Genomic DNA, 9,153 nt, shown 5'->3' with positions numbered 1-9,153 from the left:
CATATTTTCCCCTTGGCAGGGGGGCAGCAGGGGGAGAGGGTCTGTGCTGTTCTCTGATGAGGTAGAGGAGGGTCGTGTCTCCATCCCTTAGAGAGGTCGTTGAGAAGGTCAAATGTAATGTGAGCAGGGTTGAGGCAGGGACGTCAAGGTTTGTCAAAAATAGGGGAAAAAGAGGTTTATTTTCTAACGTGACCTAACAATTGACAGATGGCTTATCCCTTTGGTCACCAGCTGGTCACAGGTCACATTTAGCTGACGGAGTTTGGGGAACATACGTAGTAGAACTCTTCTCTGGAGGTGGGAATCTCCATGTGGCTCCATGTGGACCCACTCCAGCCTTGTGGCTCCAGTGCTGACTCATTCATTCACTCCCTCGTTGATTCACTCATCCACTCAGTGTCTGTTTATCAAGTGCTTACCAGGGATACACCGGGTACCATGTTCTGTGTGTGTGAAAGAGGAAAGAACAAGATGGGCACAGTCCCTTACCTCTGTAGCTTATAAGCCTTGTTTTCCCCGGTTCCCTTTCTGCCTCCCTGGGGAGGAGAGACCAGGCCATCACATCTCTGAGAGAGCCACCCTTGTGACTCAGAGCCCAAAAGGCCCTAAGGGAGCCCATGAACGCATCTGATAGGCCCTCACCTCTGAGCCCGCCATCCTGGGGCGGCCGGGGTGCAGGATGGGCCAGAGTGCCGGAGGGGAGAGCAGTGGAGCATTGGAGGTGCGGTTTCACTTCCCTCTCACACCAGGCGTGGAATCTGATTTTTCTCAGTTGGTGAGGTGTGTGACTTCTTCTGTGAGCTGAGGGGAGATGTCCTCACTCACCCCTCCTCCAACTCTAGCTGTCCCTCCAGTGTTCCAGGTTGGATGGGATCTCTCCTTCCCATTCTTCCCATTACCCATGGCCCTAGTTCACCAACTGCACCTCTTTGCTCCAGGAAAGAAGGTGGTGTGGCAATTGGAAATCTCTGTGGAGACACTTCCTCTGTGAGGCTTTGGTCTCTCAGACTTCTCCCTGGGGCTTGGCTTCCTGGGCCCCTCTTGGCCTTGCTGTAAGAGAGGCACCCCTGCCCTGGCCTGATCGGAGAGCTGTCAGGCTCCCTATTTCCTCTCATAGTTAGATCCCAGACCTTCTGTCTGCCTGCGTGCGTGGGTCACTCTCACTTTATTCCCCAAGGCATGGCCTCATGCAGGCCCTGCCATCCTCCCTGGACTTCTTTTTTATTTTATTTTATTTGACTTTATTTTTTGAGATGGAGTCTCACTTTGTCACCCAAGCTGGAGTGCAGTGGCGTGATCTCGTCTCACTGCAACCTCCACCTCCTGGGTTCAAGCGATTCTCCTGCCTCAGCCTCCCACGTAGCTAGGATTACAGGCGTGCACCACCACACCGGGCTAATTTTGTATTTTTAGGAGAGATGGGATTTCTCCCTATTAGTCAGGCTGGTCTCGAACTCCTGACCTCAGGTGATCTGCCCTCCTCAGCCTCCCAAAGTGCTGGGATTACAGGCATGAGCCACTGCGCCTGGCCCCTTAATTTTGTATTTTTAGTAGAGACAGGGTTTCACTGTGTTGGCCAGGCTGGTGTCAAACTCCTACCCTCAGATGATTCACCTGCCTCAGCCTCCCAAAATGGTGGAATTACAAGCGCGAGCCACCATGCCTGGCCTGTTTGCCTGGACTTCTGAGTAGCCCCAGCCTCCCAATGTCACTTCATGCTTTCCTGCTACTGAACAGTGCCAGTGGCATGGCTAAGGAATGGGACCCTCCTCATCACTGAGGGCGGACTGAGATCCTCACAAGTTGCAGGTTCTCCTTCCATGTCACTGGAGGCGCATAAACCCCTCTGCCTCTTCCACACACCAGCTGTGTTATCAGGGTGAATTCTTTTTTTTTGAGACTGAGTCTTGCTCTGTCACCCAGGCTGGAATGCAGTGGCGCGATCTCCGCTCACTGCAAGCTCTGCCTCCTGGGTTCATGCCATTCTCCTGCCTTAGCCTCCCAAGTAGCTGGGACTACAGGTGCCCGCCACCATGCCTGGCTAATTTTTTGTATATTTAGTAGAGATGGGATTTCACCATGTTAGCCAGGATGGTCTCGATCTCCTGACCTTGTGATCCACCCACCTCGGCCTCCCAAAGTGCTGGGATTACAGGCGTGAGCCACCGCACCTGGCCGTGGGATGAATTCTTAACCTCTCTGTGCCTCAGTGCCCTTATCTGTAAGTTGAAGATAATAATAGTATCCACCTTACAGGGCTATTAGGAGGATTACATGAGTTGTTAGGAGGCTTTATGCACATACAGCACTCAGAACAGTGCCTGGCCATAGTAAGTGTATGTATTAGGCTGTTATTATGACACAGGTGTTTGCCTGATGTAAACACTGGCAAAACTTTTAGGCCCCAATGCTAGTATATCAACCTAGGGATCTAGGCCAAATAAAAGAATAAAACCTTCAGAGTCTGTCTTAACCTACAGATTCCCCCATTGTACAGTTAAGATGGTCAGTGGCAGGATCAGGGCCCTGCTTGCATCCTGTATTTTTTGCTTTTAGTGTTGGATTTTGTATTTAGTGGGTGTTTAATAGATGATAGATGGCGGATGGATGAGTAGATACAGACTGGCATTCACAGGTACCCAAAGGATACGGCTACCCTAGTTATTATAATATTTAAATACTACCAGTTCTCACTATTCTCACCAGTTATATTCTGTACAGTCACCACGAACACCAAACTGGTGAACACTGGCCCATTGCTCCTAGGGGAAATACAGGGTTAGGTTTCTGTGAGCCACTGGTCACAAGACTTTCATCAACTAATCAATACATAACTTTGTTTTCTGTGTGTTTCTGTTTGAAGACACCTTATTGAATATATAGTTGACTCACTGACATTGAACTCATGCCCCACAGCACGATAATTCATGCCCAAACAAACCTGATCTAATGTATTTTCTCTGTAAGGCACATATAGTCATCTTGTACTTAGAAACATTCGCCAGCACGTCAGTCCTAGGCTTGGGGGCCATTTTAAACAGCGAAATCAACAAAAAAGCCAGCAATGCAGAAAAGGTGGCACTAAGTAGACTGTGACAAGGACACTTGTTTACATTACGAGAGCTGAAACAGGCAGAGCACTGCCCTGTCCCACCTCAGCCAGGAATATGCATGTTGGGTGACTCAAATTTTTCATGGCTTTGCGCATGTCTGTGAAAGATGACAAAGCACCTCAAGTATTGATTTCGGGGTCACAAATTTTAGCAAGGAGGCAAATTCACAAATACAGACTCCATGAATAATGGGGATTGGCTGTACCCGTACATGGTCCCCCTCTTAGTCCTATCCCCGCAAGATGCAGCCATCTGCATATCTACTGCCTGGCCCAGCATGGGGCCTCCAGCACCCCAAGCCAGCTCTTAGGCCAGTGCCATCCCACTTGTTGACTCTCCCATCTCTCTCCTGGTGGTATAAATGTTGCTGCCCTGGCTGCACTGGCGGAGGGGTGAGGAAGCCCTGCCCTGCCACCTTTCCCCTTACACTACTTCCCCACTGCACATGGGGCCTCCCTTGCAAGCCAGACCCACGCATGTGTAAAGGAAGGCGGGATGACACACAAGCAGAGGCCACCTGTGACTGCTGCAGGCCAAGTGCTGCATCAACACCTGGGGAAGACCCCCTGGCGGTTTGGGGGAGCCTGTTTTGACCTGATCTTTATTTACCCCCAAAGGAAGTAAATAAATAGCTCTTTGTTTCTCTTTGTGGATGTGCCTGTACCACACTGGATGTGCCCGCTGCACACCGTTAAAAACCATGACCCAGCCCCAGAGGAAGTGGTAATACAACGATTGTTTGTTTTATTTTCCATTTATTCTTACATCTCCTCCCCGTCTCCATCCTCCACCCTTTTTGTGTGCGCTGAGAGGTTTTCTTTACCAACCTGGGATCCAATCATTTGTTCATTCGTTTCTTCATTCACTCATTCCAGTGTGTACTGAACCATCATAGTGCTAGATACTGGTAAATATGAAAGACATTATAGGAGAAAGTGAGGGTGCTTTGGCCTGTGGATTCAGGCCAACTTGAATTCGGATCCTTGGAACTGTTTCCTGGCAAAATGATCGTGGATCTCTCTCAGCAGAATCATGGGCAAACTTCAGCCTTGTGAACTCAATCTGCAAATGGAGATCATACTGTCTCATCTCACAGGACTGTTTCAAGGATTAAAGACAGAGCAGTGATTTCCCCATGGTCAGCACTTAATATGTGATGCTTGCTTCCTTTAAGCTAGCAAGGTGGTAACAAAGTTTGGAATTTCCCCTCCGTCCCTCTTCCCTGTGGCTGCCAGCCGCCTTCAGCCCTTTATGGGCACCCACCTGGATTACCGTGCATTTCTAAAGCTCAGAGACTGTTAGAGGCTTCCCAGGGCCTGCAAAATCAAATTCATCTTCTGTTGGTATTCTATTCTCCTAGGATCTGGGCTCAACTCACCTTTCCAGGCCTTTACCCACAGCGAATCTTTATAACCCTCTCCCTGCTAGCTAGATCTGATAGATCCTGGGGTGTTCCTGCTTCCATTGCTTTGTGCACACTGTCCCCCTTCCTGGAATGCCCTTTATCCTCCTTGCTCCGTCCAAACTTGACCAGTCTTCAAAGCCCAGTTTAAATCCACTCAGTTCCTCCTCCCACGTACCCTGCTTCCTGAGTGGTGTTTCCTAGTGTGTGTTATGTGTGGATAACAACACCTATTATTGTCCTTACTAGACTAGGAGCTCTTTGAGGACAGGCTCTGTGTCTCATTGGTTTCCACCCTTCTCTCATTCATTCAGCACATGTGAAGGATGACTGCTCTGTGCCTTTGGGCCCATCCGTGTTTTTCCAACAGTGCCCATCACTCTGTAGGATATTCTCTTAGGAAAAGTTGTTCCAACAAATGAGTGAGGGGAAACAGAACAGAAGGTGGCAAATACTAGTCCCCCTTATTCACAGATCCCTAGTGGATGCCTGGAACAGCGGATAGTACCAGATTCTCTGTATATTATGTTTCTTCCTATACATACATACTAATGATAAAGTTTAATGTATAAATTATGTACAGTAAGAGATTAACCACAATGACTAATAATAAAACAGAACAGTTATATATTGTAATAAAAGTTGTGTGAATGTGGTCTGTTTCTCTCTCTCAAAATATCTTTTTGTACTGCACGATGGGTAACTAAAACCAAAGATAGTGAAACTGAGGCCAGGCACGGTGGCTCACACCTATAATCCCACCACTTTGGGAGGCCGAGGCACGCGGATCACCTGAGGTCAAGAGTTCGAGGCCAGCCTGGCCAACATGGAGAAACCCTGTCTCTACTAAAAACACAAAAATTAGCCGGGCGTGGTGGCATGTGCCTGTAATCCCAGCTACTCGGGAGGCTGAGGCGGGAGAATCACTTGAACCCGAAAGGCAGAGGTTGCAGTGAGCTGAGATCGTGCCATTGCACTCCAGCCTGGGCAATAAGAGCGAAACTCCGTCTCAATAAATAAATAAATAAAGTGAAACTGGATAAAGGGGGTGACTGCTCATGAAGTCTTGGAATGCAGGCTCTCTGTGCTGTGGGAATTCTGAGAGAAGGGGAGTAGGGGAGGCTACGGGTGAGGGGAAGGCTTCCTGGAGAGCCGAGTGGTCTTTAGAGGTTAACTGGTAGAGTTTGGAGGGCTGGGATGCACGGCAAGGGAAGGGTAGGAGTCATGACCATCCTGGCAAGGCCAGGGATTCTTGCTTCAGCCCCTCACCATCATCCAAGTGTCTAGATCTGGGGAGGGCATGTGGATGAAGGCTGGAACCATACAGAGTCCTTCTGGGGACCTGATCAACACAGTGGAGCAAGGGAGGACAGAGAGAGAGCCAAGAACCTTCTGCATGTTGGGTCAGATGCAGGCACCAAGAAGGGCTAGGGAAACGTGCATTCATTTATTAAGACTTTGTTCTTAAGGTTTTTCTTTTTTCTTTTCTTTTTTTTTTGAGACAGAGTCTTGCTCTGTCACCCAGGCTGGAGTACAGTGGCACGATCTCCGCTCACTGCAAGCTCCACCTCCTGGGTTCATGCCATTCTTCTGCTTCAGCCTCCTGAGTAGCTGGGACTACAGGCACCGGCCACCATGCTCGGCTAATTTTTTTTGTATTTTTAGTAGAGACGGGATTTCACCTTGTTAGCCAGGATGGTATCGATCTCCTGACCTTGTGATCCGCCTGCCTCGGCCTCCCAAAGTGCTGGGATTACAGGCGTGAGCCACCGCTCCGGCAAGATTTTTAAAAAAATTATAAGATGATTATTTTTAGGAATTTGGACAATATGGAAAATAGGAAAAAGTTAGAAAAATCACCCATAGTTCTTATCACCCAAAGACAGCCCTGGTTTACATTTTGTGATTTCCTTCTAGTCTTACATCTTTATTAATTTAAAAATTATTAATTTTTAGATTTAACTTTTAAACTAAATAGTAAAAATTGTAATTATCAATATAAAACAAACTTATTGTAAAAACACATTACAAATAGGAAGAAAATAAAAGTTTAAATTCCACCCCAATCATTAAGTCCTATCCCTCAGGGAAAATCAGTGTTAAGGGTTACTAGATGTCCTTCTGAACCTTTTTTTCTGTGCCTACAAACTCACTGATAGTTTCATTCTTTTAAAATAGGATCATAGAATACTGTTCACATGCAATCATTTCTCTTTTTACAAAGTTAGGACTATTTTGCATGCCTGGTGTTATATTTCCTTTCCTTTTTTTTTTTTTTGAGACAGAGTCTCTCTCTGTCACCCAGGCTGGAGTGTAGTGGTGCGATCTCGGCTCGCTGCAACCTCCACCTCCCGGGTTCAAGCAATTCTCCTGCCTCAGCCTCCCAAGTAGCTGGGACTACAGGTGCACACCACCACACCCAGCTAATTTTTTGTATTTATAGTAAAGACAGGGTTTCACCTTGTTGGTCAGGCTGGTCTCAAACTCCTAACCTCAAGTGATCTGCCTGCCTTGGCCTCCCAAAGTGCTGGGATTACAGGTGTGAGCCACCGCTCCAGGCCTACATTTCCTTTTTGTTTTACATTTTTTATGCTATGTGAATTTACTTAAGTATCTGACATTATACAAACTGAATCCATACCATTGATGATATACTTATTTATAGATTGCAATTTTATAACAACTGGTAGAAAATATGGAGTAGTTTGCCCCAAAACACAAGAATATCTAATTTGTATATTTTAGAACATGACTGAAATGTTCCATTGATTAATCAAAATCAATTGAAAACCTTAACATTTAATATTTAGTTACAGTATTTAAAAAGTAGTGGGAGATATCTTTTTCTTTTTCTTTTTCTTTTTTTTTTTTTAACATGGAGGTTCACTCTTGCTGCCCAGGCTGGAGTGCAATGGCACGATCTCGGCTCACCACAACCTCTGCCTCCTGGGTTCAAGTGATTCTCCTGCCTCAGCCTCCTGAGTAGTTGGGATTACAGGCATGCGCCACCACACCTGGTTAATTTTGTATTTTTAGTAGAGATGGGGTTTCTCCATGTTGGTCAGGCTGGTCTCGAACTCCCGACCTCAGGTGATCTGCCCGCCTCAGCCTCCCAAAGTGCTGGGATTACAGGAGTGAGCCACCAGGCCCGATTGGAGATAGTTTTTTCAATTTTGTGTCAGGTATATAAAACTAAAGGAAAAGGCATTTTTCTGAGATCTCTCAAGTGAAATAAAAATGGCCTCTCAGGTGCTCACTTCGGCAGCACATATACTAAAATTGGAACGATACAGAGAAGATTAGCATGGCCCCTGCGCAGGGATGACACGCAGATTCGTGAAGCGTTCCTTATTTTTTCCTGGCTAACACAGTGAAATCCTGTCTCCACTAAAAATACAAAAAAATTAGCCGGGCATGGTGGCAGGCGCCTGTAGTCCCAGCTACTGGGGAGGCTGAGGCAGGAGAATGGTGTGAACCCGGGAGGCAGAGCTTGCAGTGAGCCGAGATTGTGCCGCTGCACTCCAGCCTGGGTGACAGAGCAAGACTCTGTCTCAAACAACCAACCAAATAAATAAAGGCCTCTCAGATGAACATTTTACTTTTATTTATTATTTATTTTGAGACGGAGTCTCATTCTATCACCCAGGCTGGAGTGCGGTGGTGCGATCTCGGCTCACTGCAACCTCCGCCTCCCAGGTTCAAGGGATTCTCCTGCCTCAGCCTCCTGAGTAGCTGGGACTACAGGCATGTGCCACCATGCCCGGCTAATTTTTGTATTTTTAGTAGAGATGGGGTTTCACCAGGGTGGCCAGGATGGTCTTGATCTCCTGACCTCGTGATCCGCCTGCCTCGGCCTCCCAAAGTGCTGGGATTACAGGCGTGAGCCACCACACCCGGCCACATTTTGTTGCTAAAATATAAAATGTTAATTATTATTTTGGAAAAAGTTAAAATTTCCAGCCTTTGCCTTCTACCTACACAACCTTTTAATAAACTGTTTTTTGTATGTCAATATATAGATTTCTTAAATGCCTATGTCACATTCCACCCATATTTTACTCAGGTCATTGCACTGTTTCCATAGACACTTCTGTTTTGGGCTAGGTCCATGAGACACAATGCCTGCCTTCTGAAGCTCACAGGCTGATTGGGACCCCACAACCTGACCAGTTTCCACTTAGTGCAATACATGGCAGTACTGGATCTTGTGCTGGATGCAATGGAAGCTTGCAGGGTGTGGGGTGGCTGGGCATGCAGTCAAGGAAGGCTTTGTGGAGACAAGACATTTTTGCAGTGGATCTTGAAGGACAAGTAAGAAGTCCCAGATGCAGAGGCCAGAGGACTGAGTGGAGAACTGCCAGCAGCAATGTGACTCATATCAGCCAGCTCCCCTGGTTCTGTGGTTTGTTTCTGCTTTTCCTTTAGAGATGACAGATTCTGTGAACAAGAGCTCCAGCTGTTTATCAGGGGCCCTCCCAGGCCCCAAGTGCCAGGGGCTCCCACTCCCTGCTGGAGAGGCTGTGGGCCCCTGATTAGGGAGACACCTGAGGCAGGGGACCATGGGCACTGCAGGCGGGAGTACTGGCAGGGCACAGTGAGGGACAGAGGTGGAGACCTGCAGGATGCTGTGTGGGGGAG

General features: G+C 47.4%; 1 non-coding gene across 1 annotated transcript; it reads left to right on the top strand.

Annotated features, from left to right (window-relative positions):
* The first annotated feature begins 7,764 nt into the window (after positions 1–7,764).
* Positions 7,765–7,871, top strand: LOC112133946 (U6 spliceosomal RNA). The gene has a single exon (XR_002915545.1). It is a non-coding gene; the product is annotated as a U6 spliceosomal RNA (small nuclear RNA).
* The last annotated feature ends 1,282 nt before the right edge of the window (positions 7,872–9,153 follow it).

This window comes from Pongo abelii, chromosome 5 (genome assembly GCF_028885655.2).
Source record: "Pongo abelii isolate AG06213 chromosome 5, NHGRI_mPonAbe1-v2.0_pri, whole genome shotgun sequence".
NCBI classification, from domain to species: Eukaryota; Metazoa; Chordata; class Mammalia; order Primates; family Hominidae; genus Pongo; species Pongo abelii.
The sequence above is the reverse complement of the archived record's forward strand: the minus strand, read 5'-3'. Positions and strand labels throughout refer to the sequence as shown.